Source organism: Pleurodeles waltl, chromosome 2_2 (genome assembly GCF_031143425.1).
Source record: "Pleurodeles waltl isolate 20211129_DDA chromosome 2_2, aPleWal1.hap1.20221129, whole genome shotgun sequence".
NCBI classification, from domain to species: domain Eukaryota; kingdom Metazoa; phylum Chordata; class Amphibia; order Caudata; family Salamandridae; genus Pleurodeles; species Pleurodeles waltl.
The window spans coordinates 1,075,896,823-1,075,923,206 of NC_090439.1; positions in this window are offsets into that span (position 1 = coordinate 1,075,896,823).

Below are 26,384 nucleotides of genomic sequence, written 5' to 3' on the forward strand. Positions count from 1 at the left end.
GATTGGACTACAGAGGAGTCACCACACACCTCCTACAGAACCTTCAGATGATACAGAACACAGCAGCCAAACTCATCCTCAACCTTCCCTGATGAACCCACATCACACCCCATCTGAGGCAACCCCACTGGCTCCCTGTACAGAAGAGATCAAGCTGCTGATCCACCCACACAAGGCTCTACACAGCCAAGGACCTGCCTACATTAACCACCACCTGAACTTCCACCAACCATCAAGGAGACTACGCTCATCCTCCCTATCACGTGCTCATACTCCCTACATATACTGAAGCACAGCAAAGACCTGGAACAACCTCCCCACACAACTCCAGACCATCACCCCGCTTCCAGAATTCTGTAGGGCCCTCAAGAACTGACTGTTCGATTAGGCCTCTGGGACCTGCAGGTGCCTGGATCCCCTGTCTGGTGATTAGTCGGTGATTAGTCGTGCTTCATAAATACTGATTGATTGATTGACAGTTCCTTTAAAAAACCATGCCAGGTGACACATATTATTATGATTATTATTATTATTATTATTATTATCAATAGCAGTAGTAGTAGTAGTATTGGTATTATGATTTGTATTATTGTTATTATTATTAATATTCGGATAATGCAATTTCATAGGAACATGGCTACATAATGTGTGACAATAGCATTTACTGTGTTCCCACAGCCCAAATCCAACAGCCTCTTGCAAATAGAAAAGCTGCAGACTTTTCTCACTACTACCAGGACGGCCAATGCCCAGTTCCCTTTCTGTGTACCAAAAACAATTCCCTCAGGCTGGATATAAATGTTTCTGTCACCAGCTTTGTGCGTCATCAGAATCAGTTTGTAAATCTTTCCCGATAAGACCGACATATTCCTGGCATCTTGGCGTAGCGTAATGAAATCTTTATGTTATTCAACGTATAGACAGGGAGGCACACAGAGTGCCCTGTTGGGCTCCCATGGCCGATGCTATCATTTGGCCACGATGCATTTTTGGCGGAGAGGTGGAAGGGCATCTTTGATTTCACATGGTAAAAATATAAAACACTCTGCAAATCATGGGAGGAAAAAAATCTGTAAATCTTCCAGCATGTTTCTTGGCAACTCCTTGTTTTGCACTTTATTTATTCTAATATATTTGAAAATAACAGCGCCGCAGTTTAAATAAACCTTTTTGTTTGTTTAATTTTTGAGTTTCCAAGTAGACATAAAGCCCTAACCTCTGGGCCGCTCTGTTGATCAGATGCTCTGCCTTAGCCGGTGTGATGTGTAAAGGGTAAGAGGATCGCTGGAGCCGCACAGCTCAGAGGGGCTGACTGGCCAATGGCCAGCAAGCGCCACAGAAACACTGCTTAATAGATGAGATGCAACTGCGGGAAATTAGTGCTTGCAAGGTGAACCCCAGTGCCCTTCCCATGCCCTTGAGCATTTAGTTCCCATTTCTATGAGATGTGTGACAGGCTCTGTACACTGCTTTGACCGTACCGTCCCCTAACAACTCTTTGTGATAAAAGTTAATTTTATGTGGTTTATTGATGTGCAATCTACGTGTTTTGAATCCATTGAGAACGTTTTACACTGAGCAGAAATGCAAACATCAAGTTAATTTTAATACTACATATCATAATAACTGGATTGTGTCTACTGGCAGAACTCTACGGATAACTTTGAAGATTTGTCAGATTGGGTCTATTTCACCTTTCGATTGATTTCGAAAATGTACTTGAAAGAGATTTAAAGAGGCGATAAGGCCATACCAGAGCATTTTATTTGGTTTTGATCCACTAAATATTTTCTTTTGGTTGCAGAGGGCACTTGCCTATAGCCAAATGCTTTGCACCCTTGGTATAGAGCACTGAGGCATTCTTAAGGCTATAAATGAAATTGGAAAAACTTATATGTATTGTATGAACCACCAGGATTTGTGTAATAGACATTGATGTGCCCTGCTTGATAATTTATTTAGTTTTAGTTTTTTTTAATTGTACACAGTTTTTGAATAGTTGTCAATGAAAAATTAAAGTAAAATTTTTGTAAAGTCATGTGCATTTTTCCTAAGACATCTCGCATTGTTTATATGCCTGACTACTATATTCAGAAATACCGTCTGATAGAAATAAAGTGCCCTACACATTAAGTGATTGCATAAATCAGCCCTATTGGATGTAGATTTTCCATTAGTAAGTCCAATGGGTGATATTTTTAAAAATGATTTTATATCACACAATATTCTGACCATGTGACCATGATATTCTGGTATGCATCCTCAAATTACGACCTAGCCAGTGAAACGCTGCAAACCATGTGCAATTATTTAATTGATCATTAAACATACCAGTCTTCCCTCTTGGTGGTAAAAGCTAATATGTTACAGTGTTAAAAAGGTGAATTGCAATGGAAATTTTCAAGATCTGTTTTTACATCTATTACCATTATACGTTATGTTAGAGTATTATTTGTATAATTTAGGCATCATTAGATAGTGAAATGTTTTCTCAAATCATGAATTATATCACTGAACAAAAATCAACACCTAACTATATAGTTCATTTGCCATAATATGAGTTATGTATTTTAATAATGTCTTGCTAAAATACATAACTCATGTTATAAAACTAATATTGTTTTTACTTATTCAGTATAAAGTCATTTACATATAAAAAATCTAAAGCTTCCTATAAAGTGCAAACTAACCCCTGGTTCTAACCTTTTCACTTCTCTACAAAATCATAAATACAGTCATCATCATTTCCAATATTGTATTTCTTTAAGATATTTAAGAATGAATCACATTCTTTTTTGATTATTTATTTCAATCTGATGTCAACAGTAGATTCCCGTGACACATCATGAACTATCCCATCATTTGACATTTACCTTTTCATCAATATCTCCTATAGACTTTCACCAGCCCTAGCACTTGTAGCTATAAACCTGCAAATTGTGCAAATATATGTGGATAATATAACCACATAGGACACCACACTAGAAAAGAGACACACTTCACAAATAGTTTTGTCCATATTATTGTCCATTATTAACTCCCAACAATGAATAGGGAGGGTACAGAGGCAATGTAAGCACCCGGTGAAAATATAATTTGCGACTGCAAACTTTCTGTTGGAAAATATTGTTCTAAACGGTCAATTTTGGGTTGCGCTGCACAAGAGCTACAGGAACGGTAGGGCCAGAAATAATACTGTTTCAGGACAATAAACTCGCCCATCTACCATGCAATTATGAATTTCAGGTCAGAATGGGGAATAACATGCAGCTTCTGGAATTACCAGGCCCTTTCCCGCTTGCTACTCCTGAATCCCAGGGGAACTCATACGACTGATAGCAAACACTGCAGGTTAGAACAGAGGTGCATTTTGAGAGGTCTATATGCCTATTGGTACTCATAGCTAATGAATGATCCAGCTCGTGATGTAGATGGATTGAAAGATCTTCGTGAAAACTCAGTAGTGTCATATCAGGGTTTACTTCAAATTAAGGTAAGTGTGATCTGGACCTTCATAGCTCTGTGGACACCTAAATACTGTTGTACAAATGCATCTACTGACAATGGAAGAGGTGACAGAACTCTGAGTATATCTGCATTTACAGGTCGCTGCATTATACAAATCTAAATATGTGTTGTAGACACTTGTCTAGGATGAGTGAGGAAAGTCAGGTGACTTTGTATTATCCATCATAAATTCACAATATGGGTACCGTATTGTAAGGTGTTGATAAGTTAGTTGTCGTAGATGGTAGAAGTTAGCAGGATGCAGGGCAGCCTCTGTTCTGTGAAGATAGGCACGAGGACTTCATAAGTCTTGGCATTAGTGGCAGCTGGTGAACTCTAAAATTGGTAAGCAGTAATCTTTGGCTCGAATTCCAGTGAGCACCTAATTTCTCAATGTGTTTAAGGGGGGGGGGGTGGGCTAACTCAGTACCACTCTCACTCACTCACTTTCACTCAGTCCCATTTTCACTTTAACTCACTCACTTAATCTCACTCATTCTCAGTTAGTCTAACTCAGTCTCACTCAATCTCATTCATTCTCACTTACCCCACTCACCCTCACTCAATATCACTCTGACCCACTTACAACTCAATCTTAATCTGATTCTCCTAGTCTCACTTGTTTCCACTTAGTCCCCCTTAATCCGACTCACTCTCTCACTCATTCTCTGGCTCACTCAGCGTGAGACTCACCCAGAAAATGTCCTTCACTAGCACTGGCCCTTAACCCATCACTCACCTTGTTGAGTTTCTGCAGCTCTGTTCTCTCATTTAACACACTCTCCCAACACATCTTCACTGCTCACAAACACGTTTTGACTGTGTCAAAATCCCTTTGCCTACTCCTAGCCAACACTATCACTCCACATCCTCCACCATCTTCTCGACTCCTATGCACAACACCTTCTCTCTGCACCGAAAAAACATTGCTTCACCTCCGCTCACACTATGTATTTCTTTATCTTCATGCTCTGTCATTGCACCTAAATCTGCAATATTTTCATCGTTCAAAAGTCCTTTTGCTCAGGTCCCTGTCCTTTGACTTTTATGCCCCTGCATTTGAATATGCTACCCCTTGATCTGAGGAGGTCCCAACTAGGGTCCTTGCCAAAATGTACAAACCAAGTCCACTCACTCCTCCCATTTTCTCTCTTTCCATCCATCTATTTTCTCTTTCTTTTCTTCCTCTGCATTCAATGAACCCCTGCCTCTATTTCCCTGTTCTCTCGCTCTCTTTTCTTGTGCCTCTACTGTGCCTGCTGCAACAAACTGGCAGAGGTACAAGCAGCATCCCCAGGATTTCAATAGTCCAAAAGCTCTAGCTCACAGGGGAATGTTCTATGAGATAAATGTCCAGTCCGGCCCTGCTTTCCACCTTCAAAACATATTTCAAGGAACACCGCATCCCACATGAACCTCTTCCATCAGCATCTCGGCCTACACTCCTGAGCCATAGTACTTCTGAGCCGTGAGCCACATTGGTACCAATAGACCCACTGACTCTGGCATGGAATGCCCTGCGTGTGTTGTTAGCTTTGCATTGTACACTTGGCTCTCATTACCTCCTAATCTTCTGCAAGTATGGTCTATTTAAACACCAATGGCTGTCGCTTTAATTATTGTTTATTCATTTAAAATCAACTAAATGTAGCACATCAGACTTCGAGCTCGAGGTGGGTTGTCAGTAACCATTTTTTTAATCAAGAAATTATAAGGCAAAAGTAAATGAAATACAAAATTGAAAATAAAACAAAAGAGCAAGTAGGTAATACAGTTTGTCATAGAGAAACATGGCGTAAAAGAGAATGCAGATTGTAACAATAAGGGATCTAGGGCCAATGTATGAAACTCTTTTGAGTTTCATTAGCGATCCTTTGTGACGCCTCCTGCATATTAATGAGGTAGGTAGCAATTTGTGACCCATTAGGAATCACAACCTTCACAGGGATGGTGGCTTGCGGAGGTCAGGAAAGCGCCTGCCTGTGCTTGCTTTTTAATACAGCAATCTTTTTTTTTAAATACCTTAAAGGTAAACGGGATGCATTTGAAAAGAAAAAGAAAAAATGAAACTTTTCAGTTTCATTTTTTAAAAGTAGGCAGTGGTCTGTTGGACCACTGCCTGCTCATACAAATAATATTATTTTCATTCTCAAAAGGGAGGGGGTCTCCAATGCATTATCACTATGTTTCTGTAGTTGGTAAATTATTCGTGTTTAGCAACTGAAATTCAGAATTCCGATTCAGTATTTGAAAGGGGTGCCCCTTCCAAACCACACCAAAATTGCAATTTTGGCTTGATAAATGCCAAAATGCATTTTTCCGCTCGCAAACCAGCCAATTCTCTAAATAGGCCTTTTTGCAGCTAGAAAAAGCTTGATACATGCCGCCCATATCTGTCTACCTATAGAGAATATGAATATATATTATATATCATATTCACTATAGGTAGAAATATATATGTACATATATGATAGATAGATAGATAGATAGATAGATAGATAGATAGATAGATAGATAGATAGATCATACTTCTTCCATCTTCAGAAAAAAAAAGTGCAGCTGCACTCTGGAGCAGAATTATTAAAGAAAACAGTTTTTTATATGGCAAAAATATAGCTTCAACATACGCAATGAAAAAAAAACATGATAGACTTGTTTCACCAGGATTCCTTCAACTTGACCATGGTACTCATTCATTGAGGTCCATGGTAAGGACAAATATGAAGTATGTTTTCCTTATTGATTGCAATAAACTGCTAGACAGCCACCTTTCTAATAACAACCGAGGAAAGAAGCAATTACCATTTTCACCATGTGTATAAAAGATATTGTTTAAAACTTGACAAATCACATCATATTTGCACCAAGAATTAATGGCATAACCCCTCATAGTTTCCTTAGTGATAGATGTATCAATCAATAAACAGTTTCAATAAATAAGAAATTCGTTTCACAGTGTGTCATTGCAGCCTACAATTCACATTCTATCAGATTTACTATATTTTCAGAAGATTTTCAGCTGATGTGTAGTTGTTCTGAAAAAAAAACAGGTGCATCTTCAATTACATATTTTTAAATTGTTTTAACTTTACAGTGTGGGTGTTGTCTTGGACTTCTCAAAGATACCATATATGCAGAGGATGTCTCTATATCTACAGTTATATTTATACATAGATACATAGTTACTGAATAAAACAAAAGTTATAGTAGTTTTACACATAGGTCTTCTAATAATAAAAATACTACCATATTAAAATCAAAAATAAGCTGAAATTCACCTGTTTTATGTAACTGACCGAAATATGCACTTCCACAGGTTTCATTTATTATTAGTCATATGATATCTGAGATTTTTGGTTTTCAGCTGAGTTTTTTATTATTATGTATAACTCCACTTCAACCTTTGCTTTTTCCAGTAATGTCTAAGGTTTTTGTAACACACATTAAAAACATACTAACTTACTTACATATAACTCCACTTTAACCTTTGTTTCTCCTGTGAATTTCTAGGTTTTTAACATAAAGTTAGCTCTTACTTTAGTATGACTCCAGTCAACCCCCATGTTATGTTATTTTATGTTGATCTTATAGTTCACTAATCACCAAGGCACTTGGGTGAGGTGTGTACGTATGTGGTCCCATTGTTTCTTATATGGAAAGCCAGGTGTAGGGTCATGCTCAATGGAGAGATGGAATGTTGGTAAAGGAAGAATGTAATGGAACTAAGGTTCCAGGAGCAGGAGAGAATGGAGCAGACTAGAGGAGAGGAAGCTGTGTGTCTGAGATGTTGCTGGGGGTTATATGAAGTGTTAATGCTGTTTTCCAAGAAATAAAGAACTGAGAAACCAACTACCTTTGTGTGGCTGCTACATAAACTGGCGACAAGGAACACTCTGCGCAGGGGGCAGAGGTTACCCGTAACCCCCAACCCCTGGTTATTCACGGCAGAACTGAAACTAAGGATCACCCCACAAGTCAAGAATCTTCGTGATTGTAAAGATTAGGATTGGATTTTACAATTGTGTCAAGGAAAAAGCGGGAAGTATTCTTCAACCAGTAAGTAAACTGTTAAATTACTCAATTTGACTGTCGGTGTACGCTCGGTGGAATTCAAAAGTAGACAGACTTTTTGATTTTTGAAAATATCCCTAGGTTATCTAAACGCGCTCTGTTTTATGCGTGTTTTCAGCGCGACAAGCAGTTTGTCATTTAATTAATCCTCAACAGTACCGGTTCTCACGCGCCCATTGCCTTCTTAACGCGTTTTGTTTCATACGTGTTATCGGCGCGCGGATGGTTTGAAAATAATCAAACCCCGCAAGCTATTTAAGTGCGCTTTGTGTATATGGCTGTCAGCGCGTGTGAAAGGTCGAGCAGGCTCCACGTGTCGCCTGCGCGCATTTCGCTAAAACTTTTGTTTTGAGCGCGCGCCGTGCATACTTTAATACTTAATCACTGAGGATTAAGAATAAATGGACACTTACTGAGCAGGTATTTCTTGAAGATCGAGAAGAATTTTCAACTCAATTTCCTCCTGCTGTTTCTCCTGCTGTTTGCTGATTTCCTGCTGCCTGACTTCAGCTTCCTGACGTGTAAAAATAGTAGAAGGACTACTGAAAGAACAAAGAAGTTAAAAGAAGGAAGACTATGAAGATTACAGTAATTGCATAAAGTTACACACAAGAACAGGAGGAGAACTATAATTACAAAGACCGATATAGTATTTCAATAGGACTATAGTTACTTTAACTTATTATTTCAGATTGTTATTTTAGTTTCTTAGTTTAATTTATTATTTTAGTATATTGTTGTAGTTTGTTATTTTATTTTTTTCTACAGGATGGCAGAACAGAATATGTCTTCACCGCCATGTTTTCTGCCGGTACCCGGTGAACAATCTATATCGTGGAAGAGATGGAAGAACATATTTTCTATGTATTTGTTAGCCATTGCAGGTGACAGGTATACTCCTATAAGAAAACAAGCAATATTGCCTCATCATCTTGGGACAGAAGGTAGAAGAATTTATGATGACCTACCTGAAATACCTTTAGGTACCGGTGATGGTCAACCTTCAAATGTATATGAATTGTCATTACTAATGTTAGAGAAACATTTCAGTCCTAAATTAAATACTGTATTTGAACGTCATAAATTCTTCTCCCGTGTTAAAAGTCAGGATGAGGATATCATGTCATACGTGACAACTTTGAGAGGCTTGGCGGTCACATGTGATTTTCGTGACTTATGTGATTTTTTTATTCGTGACCAGATAGTACGTTGCCCAAATAACAAAAAGGTGAAAGAAAAATTATTATCTATGGATCCAATGCTGGAGGAATGCATACAGGTAGCCAGGAGCATGGAACATACAGCTATTTGGATGAAGGAGACTGAAAAATCTAACATGCATGTAAAGGATATTGATGAGAAATCAATGATAGAAGTGAAGGAAGTAAAAGCAAAAAGACAGGAATGGATACCCGAGAACGTGGAAAAGAAAATAGGTGAGAGAAGGAATTTGAACACTGTATGCTTCAGATGTGGGTGTCTGGGTCACATTGCATCTAGTCCTAAGTGTGCTGCATGAACTTTAGTATGTAGGATATGTGGGAAAAAGGGTCACTTAGCTAAAGTGTGCAGATCAAAAGGGAAGTTATCAAATAGTAGTGTAAAATATGTAGACAATGTAGATAATGATCATCAGGAAATTGTATTGGCCATCCATGAGAATGATGAATCCAACCAACCGCTTGTAGAACCTGCATGTTTGGGAAAGTGGAAGAATGAGAGTTCACACAAATGAGAAAACCCACATTGTCATGTGTCTGTAGATTCCGCAATTGTGAAAGTATTCGTAGATTCTGGAAGCCTATTCACATTAATTTCAAAGGAGACCTTTGAAAAAACATTAAGGAAAAAGGTTGAAGATTTGTTGGAAACTGACGTAAGAGCAGTCGGTTATGGGGGCAGAAGAATAGAAATAGTGGGGATGCAGTGGATGGATATCGCATTTGGAGGTAATGGAGTCCATGGTAAAGTCTATGTTACAAATGAAGGGTTGGATCTCCTAGGATGGAGGCATCAGAAGGACTTGAATATAATGCTTGACCCGAATGCTGCAAATCCGGTCATGATTATGGAACAGACAGCCAATGTGGATAACTTGTACTCTAGTGAACAATGGTGTGAAAACTTAGGGGGTCATTCTGACCATGGCGGTAATTACCGCCATGGCGGAGGTCGGCGGTAGCACCGCCAACAGGCTGGCGGTGCACCGCTGGGCATTCTGACCGCGGCGGTTCAGCCGCGGCCAGAAACGGAAAGTCGCGGTGTACCGCCGACTTTCCGCTGCCCGTCTGAATCCTCCATGGCGGCGGAGCGCGCTCCGCCGCCATGGGGATTCTGACACCCCCTACCGCCATCCTGTTCATGGCGGCTCTCCCGCCATGAACAGGATGGCGGTAGGGGGTGCCGCGGGGCCCCTGGGGGCCCCTGCCATGCCCATGCCAATGGCATGGGCACGGCAGGGGCCCCCGTAAGAGGGCCCCAAAAAGTATTTCAGTGTCTGCCCAGCAGACACTGAAATACGCGACGGGTGCAACTGCACCCGTCGCACCTTCCCACTCCGCCGGCTCAATTCTGAGCCGGCATCCTAGTGGGAAGGTTGATTTGCCCTGTGCTGGCGGGCGGTCTTTTGGCGGCCGCCCGCCAGCACAGGGCAAATGTCAGAATCACTGCCGCGGTCTTTCGACCGCGGTGCGGTGTTCTGACGGCGGTACCTTGGCGACCCCCTTAATGTCTAAGTTCTCAAAAGTCTTCATGGACAAGCTTGGAAAATTAATGGGTTTCACGCACCGCATATTCTTGAAAAGCAATGCTGTGCCGATAGTGCACAAAGTAAGACCGGTCCCATTTTTAATGAAAGAACCATTACAAAGTGAACTAGACAAATTACTTCAACAAAAGATAATTGAGCCCATCGAGTCATCTGAATGGTTGGCACCAATAGTTCTTGCACCCAAAGATGGGGACAAGGTCTGTTTGTGCATCGACTTAAGAGATCTTAACAGGAATATTTGGGTGGACAGACAACCTCTGCCGAACATTACTGAAACGTTGAGTGTAATGGGTGGTTGAAACGTATTTAGTGTGTTAGACATGTCTGCTGCCTATCACCAGGTCAATCTGCATCCAGAATCTTGACCGTTGACTTCTTTTGTGACACCTCTTGGGGCGTATCGGTATTGTAGAATGCCTTTTGGTTTGGCATCGCCTTCCGCGTATTCCAGCGAATAATGCAGAACATTTTTAGAAACCTGAATAATGTCCTATGCTTTCAGAATGATATAATCGTAATAGGCAGCTCATTTGAAGACTATGATGAGTTATTACAGGAAGTATTGAAGAGAATAGAAGACCATGAATTAACTGTGAAAAAGGAGAAATGTCAGTTGAGGAAACGTTGTGTGAACTATTTAGGGCATGAGATATCAGCAGAAGGCATTAAACCGAAGAAAAGTAATATAAAGGCGATTAGTGATGCCCCGAGCCCTACCAACAAAGATCAGTTGAGGTCATTCTTAGGGCTAGTGGAATACTGTTAAAAATTTGTGTGCAATTTTGCTGAACTTGTGGAACCTATGAGGGTATTACTAAAGAAAGGAGCAATGTTTGAATGGAATAAGGATTGTGAAGGGGCATTTGAGCAAATTAAAAAATCAATGGCGGGTGCTCCAACACTATGACACTTTGAAGTTACTAAAAAAACTATTGTACTGACTGATGCGAGCAACGTAGGCCTAGGTGAGGTACTCATTTAAGTGGTGGATGGTGATGAAATAAATATTGGTTTTGCTTCACGTAGGTTGCAGGGAGCAGAACGATCTTATTCTGCTATAGAAAAAGAAGCGTTGGCTTGTTGTTGGGAGATAAATCATTTCAAGTACTACCTGTGGGGTTTACCTTTCGTTCTTAGAACTGATCACAAACCTTTATTGCAAATTTTCAAGTGTGGTCGAAGGCTAGAAGGTAGCTTAACTCCTCTCATTTCTAGGTGGTTATTGTCTGTCATAGAGTTCAATTCTGTGGTGGAATATGTAAAAGGAGGGAAGAATGTGATTGCAGATTGCCTGTCGCGGCTACCTGTTGAAGAAAGTGTGAATGAAAATGTGAATGAAATGTGTAGTATGCAGTTAGAGACATTTCAAATTGATGGTGAACTAGCCCTGGATGAATGGGATGAAGCTGTAAGAGGTGACCCAGAATACGATAAATTGAAAACATTTGTAACAGAACAAAATTTTGACATATTAGAGGATGGTCTGAAGAAATTTTAGACAGTAAGAGATGAATTAAGTGTAGAAGGAGAAAAGATTCAGAGGAGAAACAGAATAGTTCCCCCGATAAAATTGAGAGAAAGGTTAGTAGGAATTGTTCATGAAGGACATTTGGGAAAGAGTTTAACTAAAAGGAGGTTACGACAATTCTACTGGTGGCCTGGAATGGACAGAGATGTGGAGAAGGTAGTAGAGGAGTGCCAGGCTTGCAGAAACAGCGACAAGACCAAAACAGTAAGGGAACCGCCTTTAGGTCAAATGCAGTTCCCCAAGGCACCATGGGAGAAATTAGCTTTTGATCTAGTGGGGCCAGTAGAGAGGTTGGGAAGGAACAATCGTTTTATCATAATTTTAGTGGACTATTATAGCAAATGGTTCCGTATTAAAAGTGATGAACAGGTTACTACCGACAGAGTAATTGAATTTCTTAGAGAGTCATTCTTGGAGGAAGGGATTCCTAAGACCTTAGTTACAGATAACGGCGTACAGTTAGTTTCAGCAGCCATGACGGAATTCCTTAATGGGTTAAAGATAAAACATGAGAAAGTAGCATTATTTCGGCCCTAAGCAAATGGATTGGTAGAGAGAGTGAACAGAATTGGGGTGGAAAATATTTAGTTGTCATTAGCGAATGGCTTGAATTGGAAACAAGAATTGAGCAAAATGATGTGGGCGCATAGGATAACACCTCATTCAGTAACTGGTGTGTCACCTTTCATTGCTCTCAAAGGGAGGGAACCAGGTACGAAAGAGTCCCCTTGGTGGCTAAGTGAAAAAAAAACAAGTGGGAGTTGATCAAGCAAAGTTATGGGCCAGGGCTATGTATTTCCAGAGAAAGAATAAAATGAGTTATGACAGAAGGACAAAATTTAAGTTTGCTGATTTGAGATGTGGAGATCTGGTGGCAGTTAAGAAAGTAGGAATTATAAGAAAAGGTGAGAGCAAACTTCATGCACCACAGAGAGTAGTTTCAGTGTCAGGTTGGAAGATGGTAGAGAATGGAGCACAGGAAACCTGTGCATAATTAAACAAAAATAGGAATACACCTAACTGTCTTAAATACCTTTTAAGCTGTACATAATTAAACTGGAATAGCATACGTGTACTTGTTAAGTGCATTAGGAACATTATTGTACATTGTACTAAGTCGTTATATGATTAAGAATGTATTATTATGCTTGTATTGGTATTTAATTTTACTGTTTTTTTTTTTTATTTCCATAGTTGTATAATGAATCTTTTTCTGTTGTAATTTGTAAGGGGGAAGATGTGTAGGGTCATGCTCACTGGAGAGATGGAATGTTGGTAAAGGAAGAATGCCATGGGACTAAGGTTCCAGGAGCAGGAGAGAATGGAGCAGACTACAGGAGAGGAAGATGTGTGTCTGAGATGTTGCTGGGGGTTAAATGAAGTGTTAATGCTGTTTTCCAAGAAATAAAGAACTGAGAAACCAACTACCTTCGTGTGGCTGCTACACCAGGTCTTCAGCTTCTTGTGGAATTCAAAAAGTGAGGAGGGGCCTCTGATGTGTTGAGGGAGGTTGTTCAACGTCTTGGGTCCTATGGAGGAGAATGAACAACCTCTAGCTTTGCTTTTGCTAATACAAGGAGTGTGTGCAAGTGAGAGTGAGGCAAAGCATATGAGTCTGTTTGGTTGGTGAAAGAGTGGTCCTGTGATGTGTAGGGCTTTGTAGGTGTGCATGAGAAGTTTGAATTGGGTACCCTTGTAAATGTGGAGCCCGTGAAGCTTCCTGAAGTGCAGTGTGATGTGGATGCGGTGTGGGAGGTTGGGTATGAGCCTTGTGGCCATGTTCTGGATGATCCTGAGTCTGTGAAGGCATTGTTTGGAGATTTCAGTATAGAGAGTGTTGCCATAGTCTAGCCTGCTGGTGATGAGTGCTTGAGTGTCAGTCCGTCTGGTGTTCTGAGGCAACCATTTGAAGATATTTCCCCGCATGCCTTGGATATGGAAGCAGGAGGTGCGCACTGCATTGACTTGAGCCGTAATGTCAAGTTTGTCATCTAGGATGACTCCTAGGTTTTTTGCTTGGTCTATGGGTGTGGGTGTTGGTCTTAGCTCTATTGGCCACCAGGTGGAATCTTATGGGGAGGTCGTGTTGCTAATACTTCTGTCTTGTCAGAGTTGAACTTCAGGCAGTTGGTTCGTATGCAGTCTGCTATGATGGTCATGCAGTTGGTGAGGATGGTTCTGCTGGTGTTTGTCTTGTCCATCAGGGAGAGGATGAGTTGGGTGTCATCGGCGTAGGACATGACGGCGATGCCTTATGATCGGATGGAATTTGCAGGCCATGCCATGTATATGTTGAAAAGAGTGGGGCTGAGGGACAATCCCTTTGAGGTATGGCATATGAGTTTCTTGGTCTCTGATGTGAATGGTGGCAGCCTGACCCTTTGGATTTTTTCCATAAGGAAGGAACAGATTTATTTGAGAGCAGATCCTTGTATGACAATTTCGTGGAGTCTTCTGATGATAAATAATGTTGTGGGAGACAGTGTCCAAGCCCGCGGAGAGGTCAGGCAGGATGATGAATGCTGTTTCTCCTCGGTCCAGGATGTTTTGAATGTCATTGATGGCCACAATAAGTGCTGTTTTGATGCTGTGGTTCTTTCTGAATCCTGATTGTGTGTTGCTTAGAAGATGGTGAAGTTCGGGGTGGGTTGTGAGTTGCTTGTTAATGACCTCAGTTACTTTGACTAGATAGGAGAGCAGGGAGAAGGGTTTGAAGTTGCTCAGTTGGTTCTCGTCAGCTGTGGGCTTCTTGATGAGGGCATTGATTTCTGCAATTTTCCATTCATCCAGGAAAGTTGCGGATGTGATGGAGGTGCTGATGATGTGGGTCAGGGTGATGTTCCTAGGTTGTAGATGTGGTGGGGGCATGGGTTTGATGGAGTCCTTGAGTGGATGGTCCCCATGATTGCCGCTGTGTCATTTCTGGTGCATGTTGTCCATTCGGTCAGGTGGCCATCTTGGTTGGTAGTGGTTAGGTTAGCATTCTCTGGGGTTGGGTTGGTGTGCAAAGTTGCTGTATATGTTTGCAGTTTTGCTTTGGAAGAAGTTGGATAGGTCTTTGCAGAGTTGTTGGTAAGCAGCAATGTTGATGACAGTGGTTGAGGGTGAGGTGAAATCTTAAATCATTGAGAAGATCTCCTTGCAGCTACGGGATCTTCTTTCGATGCGGTCCACTAGTACTATTTCCTTGGTGACACTAATTTGCTGGTGAATGCGTCTGAGTGCAGCCTTGTAGGTATTCTGTTTGTGGTGTTGTGGCTGGCTCTATATTTCCATTGTAGTTGTTTATAGTGTCGTTCGGTGTTTCAGAGGTCTTCTGTGTATCAGCTGTCCTTGTTTGATCTACTGTGCTCGTTTGGTTTAATGAGTGCCAGGAAGTCTGCCCAATTCTTTATCCAGTGGTTGAAGTTATTGATGGCTTTGCAGAGGTTGATCAGTGCTCAGGGCACTGAGCCAGTCTTCTTCTGATGCTTGGATTGCTCAACCTGGTAGAGGTGTTGACTTGATGTGTGTTCATTTGGAAGTGGATGATGGAGTGATCGAACCAAATGAGCTGTGTAGTGGAGTTGTATTTGATGCTGTCGCTGTGGTGAAGATGAGGTCCAGTGTGTGCCCTGCAGTGTGTGTTGGTTCTGTGACAAGCTGGGTGAGTTCAATGTTGCTCAAGCTTTTAAGGCTTGTTGTGGAGTAGGGGTTATTTTGGTCTTCCAGGTGAAACTTGAGGTCACCAAAAAGAATATAGGCCCTGGAGTCAATGTTGAGCAGAGCAACAAGGTTGGTGAAGAAGTTAATTAAAGAGGACTTGTGGTCTGGGTGGTCGGTAGGTGAGGGTTCAGTTCAGAGTGATTTTTTTTCTAATTTGCAGTTTGAAGTGCAGTAGTTCCATGAATGAGTTGGCATTCTCTGAGGATGTTGTGTATTTGAAGGCTCCTTACAGTTGGATACTCCTGGCTTGTGAAGGTGGTCCTATCGAGCAATCTTGCAGGCTGCTGGGATTCCCATAGCGATGTTGGAAGCCCATGAGCGGGTGAGCCGCGTCTCTGTGATGAAGAGGATGTTGGGTACATTGCTGTTGAGAACATGCCAAATTTCAGTTGTGTGTTTGCTGAGTGATTTGTGTTGAGAAGCAAGCATGAGATTTGGTGATGACATGAGGGTTTGCTGTGGCATGTGGTGTAGGGTGGAAGCCTAGGCATTGTTGATTCTTGTGTGGTGTGTTTTGGGAGGGGGTGATGAGGGAGTTGTTAGTACTTGTGCAGGGGGTGTGGGTGTGTGGCTGCTGGACAACGGGCAGTTGGTACTGGTAAAATCTCTTAGTGGAGTGTGAGGTGTGGCATGGCAGCAATTGGGGGAACGGTGTCCAGGGTCTTGTGACCCAAGGCATGCTGCTGAGTATCATGGACCAGGGTTCTTGGCACTGGGCACAGTCTAGATGTGGACAGGTGCAGACCAGCTTGCCTTTGGCAAGTCGCTGAACATCTGTGTTGCAGCTGTCATTAAGTAGGTTCTATGATGTCATTTCCTATGCTGGTGGATGTTGGGAACCAAAGACCTCTAGCTTGGCTTCTTTTAAACATGGCTTTGGCAGGAAAACCAGTAATGTCACTTCAGGTCCAGATGGATCCAGTAATATAGTGATGTCATATGTTGTGGTGATGGGTGATGGGTGATGGGAAATGAAGTCCTCTTGCACCCATGTGCAGCCATAGGCCAGGCCCTGCGTCCAAACCACCAAAGGTGGCAAACACCCCGTCAATGCCAACTGGCAACAGATCTTTTTTTTTTGGTCCTGAAGGGGTCCATGCAGGCTCCCACGAGAGGTCTGCAGGACCACACGGAAGGAAGGCTGCGCTGGGTTCTGAGGCACTATCTCGGGAGCAAGAGTACAGCAGGACCAGCGTGCTGACCAAATGTGCTGAAAAATAAAGACATTACCTGGCCACAAAGACCAGGTTGTAAGGGTACCCACTGTCCTACACCCACACATTTGGTGTGAATCTGTTTGCATTTAAAATTTGTTCCATCTTGAAGGGGTTAAATATATTTAATCTGCACAGTTGGTTCTGCAGGAGTCCTGATGTACCATAAATTAAAAAAAGAGCATTATGATTTGTCATTGGCACTTTTTCCCATCAGTCCATTCGCTACTGCAGGAACAGGATAGATTGCACAGAAGTGAGCAATCTGATTGGTTGCCCGCAACCCACAGAATAATGTTGCAGCCGCCATTACAGGACTCGACAACTTGGTCCCAATGTCCTGAAATTGCAAGGGCCCCAGGGGACTTGTGGGAGGGACACAGAGGGAACCCCACCCTCACAGGTGAAAATGTAAAAAAATTAATGTTTGTGATGCAGGCTCCACAGTTCTCCCTCAGAACTCAGCATGGTGCTCCAATGAGTGACCACGGTATTCCAATGAGAGCCGCTGATCAAGCTTCACCACATGGCACCACAGTGCCATTGCAAGCTTCACCCAAGGAAGCTTGCATGGTACCACTGTACCCTGGCATTGCAGTTTGAGCAGCAGATCTAGCACGAGCACTGCAGTAACTCCCCAACATTTTAAAAACAAATAAAAACTACATGTAAGTTGGTTGTCTACAGGGGTTGGGTGTCCATAGGACTCAGGCCCTACAGCCATCCACCCCACTGCAATTGGCTGAAGGCCGTGCACAGTGGAGAGGTTGGCCACCTGGGTAAAGAGTTGACTGCAGGCCGTGGCTACAAGCAAAACACTGTGGCCACCCTCTTAGTGTGTACAAATGAAGGCTATGTGCAGTAGGTGAGTTGGCTGACTATGATCAAAATACCCAAGAAATTCACATAAAAATCAGAGGTTAAAGAGATGTTATAGCTAGATATAATAATAAGATCCTATTTATGTTTAAAAAAAAACTCATTGAAATCCATTGAAAAATCCAAATCTTAAAGTGACGTTATAGTTGGGTGATAAAATAAAAGCTCTTGTTTGAAAAAGAAACAAAAATAAATTCACAAGTTTTGGTTTACTTAGCTAACTATAATTTGCGCCCCCTCCATGAACTACTTAGGACCACACATATTAGACGGCTCATGACATGTTGAATGACATCATTGATGGCAACACCAAAGACATCTCAAATGACATGTGTGTGTAAGGCCAGCTCAACTTGACACTGTCCCTTTGTTGCATTACTTCTTGTAAGGCTAAGTAATGCTGGCTCACAATACACTCAAATAATCATGTAACAACTAGTAAACAGTAATTTATGGCACGATCAGAGGTGTCTCAATTTTGTAATCCTGAGGCCCCTTGAAAGGTGGGGCCCTGGGCAGCTATTTGCTTACAAATGCCTTAAAAGTCCCTGGATTTTAAGTCTGTCGGTAGATGGCTCTTTTTTGTGACAGCTGCACTATCTCTCCCTGTCACGGTTTCGGGCGGGTCTGATCAGGACTCTGGTTGGGACACCCCTTGAGGTCACCGAATATCCCAAAGAGGTAGTATACTGGGGCAGAAGAGCAGCTAAAGGCATACACGGAAAGGACAGCTATGAACAGGAACAGGAAAGTAAAAGCAGAGCAACGCTTGTGTGAACAAACAGGAACAGATTACTAATGGACAAACACGCTGGGGTTGTACACAGAGTAAGGCGCAGAACCTCCCACAGTGACAGGGAATGTCAATGCCTCTGTGCAGTTTGCTCTTACAGATAGTCACCCTGCCAGCCCCATAGCAAGGAGGCAGCAGAAGTGATTCTGTCTCTGGACCCTAGAGCACAGACAAGGAAAGTACTTACATACACAAGACACGCTCTTGTGGGTCCAGCTGGAAACAGTGTTGATTCCTGAGAAAACAGCAATAGCACACTGTCACTGTTAGGCACGAAAGACATCGTATAACACTGGACAAGGATGGGGGCTGGAATTGCCTCCTGGAAACGAGGAGCCAACCCCAGAACAAAGGAGGAGACTTATACACTGGTGAAGACTGATAGAACACTTACCAGACACAAATAACCAAGAAGAAACAGAAACAGAAGGGAACAAACTAAGAGGCAGAGGCAAGAACTAGGAACAGGCTCAGGCTGAAGCAAAGGTGGGACTAGGACTTGAAAACAGGGCGCAAACTTCTGGCTGGGACAAACAGAGACAGGACTGGGAATATGAGAGCAGGCCTGGCTGGAACAGGCAAGGACAGGGCTGGAATACAGGAAGTAGGAAATGAGCAGTAAACAGGACTGGGAAACAGAGAGAAGGTTCAGGCTGAAAGACGGCAGGAGCAGGGCAGAGAAACAAGGAGCAGGATCTGGAAGAAACAAAACAGGTACAAGGCTAAGAGATAGGGAGCAGACTCTGACTGGAACAATCAGGAGCAGGGCAGAGAAACAGGAAACAGGATCAAACTGGAACACCATCCGACAAAGGGTCTGTAACACAAAGGAATCAAACTCCAATGCACGACGGGGATCTTGAGGAAATGGCTGCTTATAAGCAGTTCCAAGCTGGGCTGCACAGGAGAGGACTGAGGTGTGTGTAGTTTCAGACACTTGCAAGTCCTGGAGGAGAGGATCCAGTGAAAAGGACCAACTGGACTTCTCCCATAGAAAACAATGGGAAACAGAATCCTGGCTTTCCCAACTACCAGGCTGTGCATTATGGGATTTGCAGTCCCAGGAAGCAAATGTAGTACTACACAAGTGTACCATGGAGCAAATAGAAACAAACAGGAGTCATCAAGGGACTTTAGATAAGTGTTTAAGGTGATTCCCAGGCTTCCGACAGTCCCCTTACAGCGCCCCCTAGAAATGGGACGACAGAGTCGTAACAGTATACCCCCTCCCACCAGTCTGCACAAGAAGAGAAGGCAATCCTTTGGCTGACAAAAGTTAAAGAGGAAAAGCCACAGCAAGAAAATCCAACACCAACCTTGGTGGATAAGTTTACAGTCCTGCCATAGGTGAATCTTCCAATGAGGAAAGCATGTATTAATACCCATATGGGCTCCGATGTCTTTCCTCTTTATTGTTCGAGTGATATGGGAGGAGTGCATGGAGTTGGTTTCTGGTGAAGTGGATTCAGGAGCAAGGAGATCTGGAATGGCATTATGGGTGGTATTCTTTATGACATTAGTTTCCTTTTCAATACGTTCTTCTTTGGAGGAGATATTTGGCCTATTAGTGACTGTCAGGTCTGTAATACCTTGCGACAAGCACGATATGTCAGTTTCTGCAGCAGTATTTGTAATGGTTGTGGTCTGAGGCATGCAAAGCATAGAGACTTGGGAGACATGGGTAACTGGTGTTCTCAAGGTAAACATGAAAAAGTCTGAATTTTCTTTCATCTTGGATGCCTTCGGAGTATCAAATTCAGGAGCAACACGAGTTTTCATGTCTTTAGAAACTGGATTAACATCTGAAAATGTAGAAGTTCCACAAACTAATTCTTTAGGGTGATCTTCAGACAAGACTAGGATTTCTTCATTGCAAGTGCTCTGGGGTGTGTTCATGGTATCAGAAATGGTTTCTATGCAAAGCGTTTCTACTACAGGTAGTTGATCTTCAACTCTGTTAACATTGAAAGGTTGTTCTTTGGAAAGAAATAGAACTGGAGTCTCTTCAGAAATCACCTTTACACTTACCTAAATTTTCAGCTCTAGCCTTTGAATTGATGATGGTTTCTTGCAATAAAACACTAAGAACAGTACTTATCATCAGATCTTCGAATACAAGATTCAAATTCAAGTCTTTAGTTTTAGTGGGAAATATTACATCTTTCAGTACTTGAACTTCGGTTTCAGATTGCTGGTTTTCAGGAGTCTTTAATTTCAGGGACACAGCAGGTGACATTGGTGTGTCTGGTTTTACATCAAGATCAGATACCGGTAGATCAAAGATCTGTTCTTCAGTAACCGTTGAGCTGGAAACAGGATACACAGTGGCAAGGAACAGTAAGTCAGGATCAGTGGTTGAGGCTGCAACTGTGTCCAGTTCTAGGAGAAGGCTCTCATTTCTTATGACAGGCTGTTTAGTTTCAGATTGCTGGCTTTCTTCCTTGTCTGAAATCTCCACGGTTTGCTGTGACACAGAAGAGATTTTTAAACTTTCTGAGAAGTCCATTACATTCTTAGTAATTCCGGGTATTATTTTACGGTCAGAAAAATCCATTAGTTCACTTGAAACAGGAACTGTCTCTTCATTATCTGAAAATTCTATGATATTGTTTGAAAGGGCAGGAGTATCCCCACAATCTGAAAATTCTGGTGTGTGCGCCATTTGAACAGCACTATCTGCAGGTTTGTTCACAGCAAGGCAGGAACCACTGTCATCACTGGATTGAGATTCTTCAACATTGTTGCACAACTTGCCATTAATGTCCAGTAAAGTCATATCTTGGTTTCTTAATGTGCAGCTATTGTAGTCTGCATCAGAACTCTCTTCTTCCTTTGGCTTTATTTGTTCTGATAGAGGGGCTGAGACACTTCCTTCTGAAGACTCTGATCCATCCTTTGAATCAAGAGATGTCAAATCTCTCAGAGATGTCAGAGATTCAGTCAACAGTACAGGAATTTTCACTGGAGAACTACAGGCTGAGAGAGAGTCTGAAGAGGCTGATATATTTATAACTGGAGCTGTCTTTTGATTGTCATTAATAGAAGGGACAATCTGCTCTATAGAAGTCTTTGGAGAGGCACACAAAGTAGCATGCTGTTCTTTAAGCCAAAGCTGGTGATCATTTTCTTTTTTCAGGTTTTCAAATTGCCTTGCAGTAGTTTCCATCAGCTGCTCCGTTACTTCTTCTACCTTACAGTTAAACAGAATGTCTGGTTCTGGCAACAGTGAAATATGCATTGCTGAAAAGAGCCCACGTGCACCATTTCTTGTGTGTGTTACAACATATTCATCATAGAAGTCCAATATCTGCCTTTTAATCTGCCAAAACTGCTCTTTTAATGTGTGTATGTCCATATTGTTGTCAAACCCACTCAGAATAGAAAAGGGTTTAGCAGAGCTTTCAGGGATTGAGACTGGTGTATTATCATCCAGTTTGGGAAGAGCACAAGCTTTTTGAGTTGAACTAAGGAATCCCACAGTCTTTACTGATCCCTTTGCTACAGAGTTTATCCTGCTGACTTGAAAGCTCTGAGGGACTGGTAGGTCTTTATAAGAGTCAGCACTGCACTTTGAATTCTGAGAAACTGGCATAGATGGGCTGAAGCACTCAACAGAAAATAAGGGAATCCCTAATGTGGCTTCTTGAACAGTGTCAGGGTTCTTTGTTTTGGCAGAGTCCTGGAGGTGAACTTGGGATGCACTAGCATGAGGCAAGGAATTAACCAGTTTTTCTTGAGAGTAAATGTCTTGTGCAGAAGTGGCAAAAGCACTTTCACTGTTAGGAACATTCTCCCCTGTTTGAGGTAATAGAACCTCCAAAAACTCATTATTACTTTTTTAATTCTTCTACAGATAGGGATTGGGGGTCATAATCACAGATATTATAATAGTTGAACATTGATGGATCAGCAAGCCACGCAATGTAGTACTGAATTTGCAATCTTTGATTTTCTTTAACAAGTCTATCCTTTAAACTAAGGCCTTTTTTAGAGGTCTTCAGAGAATGGAAAGCCCATTATAGGTTTAGAAAGGGGTGTCTTAACATGATAGGAAAGCATTTTAGGTCTTTGCATGCCTTTACTAACTGGGGAGCTTGACATTTTTGGGTCGTGCATTCTGTCACGGTTTCGAGCGGGTCTGATCAGGACTCTGGTTGGGACACCCCTTGAGGTCACCGAATATCCCAAAGAGGTAGTATACTGGGGCAGAAGAGCAGCTAAAGGCATACACGGAAAGGACAGCTATGAACAGGCACAGGAAAGTAAAAGCAGAGCAACGCTTGTGTGAACAAACAGGAAACAGATTACTAATGGACAAACACGCTGGGGTTGTACACAGAGTAAGGCGCAGAACCTCCCACAGTGACAGGGAATGTCAATGCCTCTGTGCAGTTTGCTCTTACAGATAGTCACCCTGCCAGCCCCATAGAAAGGAGGCAGCAGAAGTGATTCTGTCTCTGGACCCTAGAGCACAGACAAGGAAAGTACTTACATACACAGGACATGCTATTGTGGGTCCAGCTGGAAACACAGTGGCGATTCCTGAGAAAAGAGCAATAGCACACTGTCACTGTTAGGCACGAAAGACAACGTATAACACTGGACAAGGATGGGGGCTGGAATTGCCTCCTGGAAACCAGGAGCCAACCCCAGAACAAAGGAGGACACTTATATACTGGTGAAGACTGATAGAACACTTACCAGACACAAATAACCAAGAAGAAACAGAAGGGAACAAACTAAGAGGCAGAGGCAAGAACTAGGAACAGGCTCAGGCTGAAGCAAAGGCGGGACTAGGACTTGAAAACAGGGCGCAATCTTCTGGCTGGGACAAACAGAGACTGGACTGGGAAACTGAGAGCAGGCTCTGGCTGGAACAGGCAAGGACAGGGCTAGAATACAGGGAGTAGGAAATGAGCAGTAAACAGGACTGGGAAACAGAGAGAAGGTTCAGGCTGAAACAAGGCAGGAGCAGGGCAGAGAAACAGGGAGCAGGATCTGGAAGAAACAAACAGGTACAAGGCTAAGAGATAGGGAGCAGACTCTGACTGGAACAATCAGGAGCCGGGCAGAGAAACAGGAAACAGGATCAAACTGGAACAGAACAGGAACAAAACTGGAACACCATCCGACAAAGGGTCTGTAACACAAAAGAATCAAACTCCAATGCACAACAGGGATCTTGAGGAAATGGCTGCTTATAAGCAGTTCCAAGCTGGGCTGCACAGGAGAGGACTCAGGTGTGTGTAGTTTCAGACACTTGCAAGTCCTGGAGGAAAGGATCCAGTGAAAAGGAGCAACTGGACTTCTCCCATAGAAAACTATGGGAAACAGAATCCGGGCTTTCCTGACTACCAGGCTGTGCATTATGGGATTTGCAGTCCCAGGAAGCAAACGTAGTACTACACAAGTGTACCATGGAGAAAAGAGAAACAAACAGGAGTCAGCAAGGGACTCTAGATAAGTGTTTAATGTGATTCCCAGGCTTCCGACAGTCCCCTTACAGCGCCCCCTAGAAATGGGACGACAGAGTCGTAACACTCCCCTGTTTGTTTATGTTGCTTGTTGAAACTTGCTGGAGTAAAATTGATTTGTATGTGTTCCCTGTTATGCATTTCTTACTTTGTTTTTGCAATAGGGTCGGACCTTGTCCCTTTTCCTGCTCTTTCACATTGATGCAGCTGGTATCCGCCTCACAGCATAACACTCAGGCATTGGCTCGGTGTGGCAGCTAGAACTTCAAAGTGTGCTTTTTCTGGCACTAGGCCTGTTTGTCCTCGACAGCGGCAGGCGTTTGTATATCCATTACAAACATAGGCCCATATTTAGGGGCATATTTATACTACGTCTGCGCCGAATGTGCGTCAAAAATGTTGACGCACATTCGGCGCAAACCTTGCCCCATATTTAAACTCTGATGCCTGAGTCCGTGGATGTCAAAATCCCGCAGTGTGCGTAATTTTCTGGATTCGGGAAACCACCTTGCGTTAATCATATGCAAGGTAGGCCTTCCCGTCCCAAAAATGACTTAAACGCCTGTGCGTCATATTTATGCTTCTGGGCAAAAATCCCGCACGGCCGGGAGGTGGAGGCGGAAAATGATGCACAGCCCGATTTGCATCAAAAATTAACACCTGGGTCAGGGCAGGTGTTAAAATGGGGCAAACACACCTGTATTTAATCAGAACACACAGAAGCAACAGCAGAGCAGCAAAAGGGACACATGAAGGTGCATCTCATCCAGCATGCACGCAGACGCAGAGCACAGCAACAACAACAGCAGCTACCACAACACCAGCAGGGACCCCAAAGGCAACGCAGAGGGCAGGAGAGGATATTCCACACCAGGACAACCCTTCATGGCCTCAGGGAACATGACATCATCCAGAGGTACAGGTTAAACTGGCAAGCAATTTAGCAGCTGCTGCGCAACATTGAGCCACAGTTGGCACCCACCTTGCTGACACCCCGCACCATCCCAACAGAAACCAAGCTGCTAGCTGTACTTCAAATGTTGGCAAGTGGCTCCTTTCAAACCACTGGCGCCCTGGTTGCCGGGATATCACAGCCATCATTCTCTGCCTTCTTGCCCAAAGTACTGGATGCCATCATTGGACTCACACCCCGCCACATCTGCTTCCCAAACACATGGCAGAAGCAGCAGGAGACCAAACAGGGGTTTTACCTCATAAATGGATTCCCACACATCCTTGGTGCCATTGACTGCACACATGTACGCCTTGTGCCACCTGCTGCAACTGAACACCTATACCGCAACAGGAAGCACACACACTCCATCAATGTGCAGGCCATTGTGGATCACCAAGGATTGATCACCAATATCGTGGCAAAGTATCCTGGGAGTGTCCATGACTCATTCATCTTCCGTCACTGTACCATCAATCAACACTTCCAGGATGAACTATATGGCAATGGACTACGTGTTGGTAAGTACACACACTGCACAGCAACCCTCTAGGACACACAACACATACACCACGACAGCAACATGTGGACAGTAACACACTGAGGTTGTGACACCCCTAGCCATGTTTGATAGGTCTGCAGTGAAAGTGTCACACATCTGAAATTAGTGTACAGTGTAATGTCAATACGTCAATGATCACAACGTATGGAGAGGTTTGGCTAATTGTCACCTTGCAAAATGTAAGCATCTCACTGATGTTTAAATTAATCCATTGCATATGTCTAAAGGTATGGGATGTCCAGGGTACATAGATGCTAACGTGTTACCACCACTGTCAATTTGAATCTGTGTATGGAACTATCATCTCACCCCCAGTGAAGACACAGGGACACCTGTATCACAAGTCATAATGCTAGGGAGTGCACACTGTACTGCAAATCCCAAAACATACTGCTGACAACCGGTCAGCAGGCAAACACCCGTTCAGCCAAGGAAACCCAATGCAGATGTTACATCCTAGAAGCCTAGGAATCAACACAATAACACAAAAGAGCCACAGTCAACACAAGACAACTACTGCATTGCAAGGTAATATTACTGGGGCAAGATATGTCAACATGATCCCAATAGTTTTCTCTTTCAGCTGCTCAGGGGTATGGGATCCGGCCATGGATTATGACACCATATGGCAACCCAAGCACTGCAGCAGAGCGTGCCTACAATGAGGCACATAGGAGGATATGCACCATAGTGGAGAGGACCTTTGGCATCCTCTAGTCGAGATTCAGGTGCCTCGACATCACTGGTGGCAGCCTCCTATAATAACCAGAAATGGTCTGTAAGATCATTTTAACATGTGCCATCCTGCACAACATTTGTATACGAAGGAACATTCCCCTATTAGAACCAGAGCCACAAATGCCTAAAGAGGAGGAAGCTGGCCTACAACATGAGGGGGAACAACAAAACACAGCTGTTGGATTGCGTAG